The following is a 542-nucleotide window of genomic DNA, read 5'->3' on the forward strand; positions in this document are numbered from 1 at the left end:
CATGCCCCCCAAATCGCCGCCCATCAACGGGGCTCTGGAGGAGCCGCTGGCACTGGGGCAGAGCCAACACGACCTCAGCCAGTCCGCCTTCCTGTCGTGGCTCAGCCAGACGCAGCCCTCGCTGCTCACCGACGCTGTGCTCACCCCGGACAGCAGCCCCGGAGCGGGGGATGTGGGGCTGCCGCCCCTCGAAGCCTCGTCTGACCCCACGGAGGAGGAGAGCAGCACAGAGACTGCGGATACGCAGGGGCCGTGGTTCAGCCCCCTGCCCCGCGATGACAGGGTCCCCCACGCGCCCTTCTCGGCTGAGCCCCCGCCACCCCACAAGGAGCAGCCCCACAGGGAGCAGCCCAAGGCCTCAGCCAGGCAGGTGGGTGCTGCGGTGTATGGGGGGCTCTGAAAAGCGATGGGTGGGGATCTCCTACTCACCGTGCTCCGTCCCTACAGCTGAATGGGCTCCCAGCGGATGACTCCACCTCCCCTCTGCTCGCCTCCACCCCGGTCCCCGCCGGTGCCAGGGCCCCCCCCTGCCTGCCCCCGCA

The sequence above is a fragment of the Meleagris gallopavo genome, chromosome 3, assembly GCF_000146605.3.
Source record: "Meleagris gallopavo isolate NT-WF06-2002-E0010 breed Aviagen turkey brand Nicholas breeding stock chromosome 3, Turkey_5.1, whole genome shotgun sequence".
NCBI classification, from domain to species: Eukaryota; Metazoa; Chordata; class Aves; order Galliformes; family Phasianidae; genus Meleagris; species Meleagris gallopavo.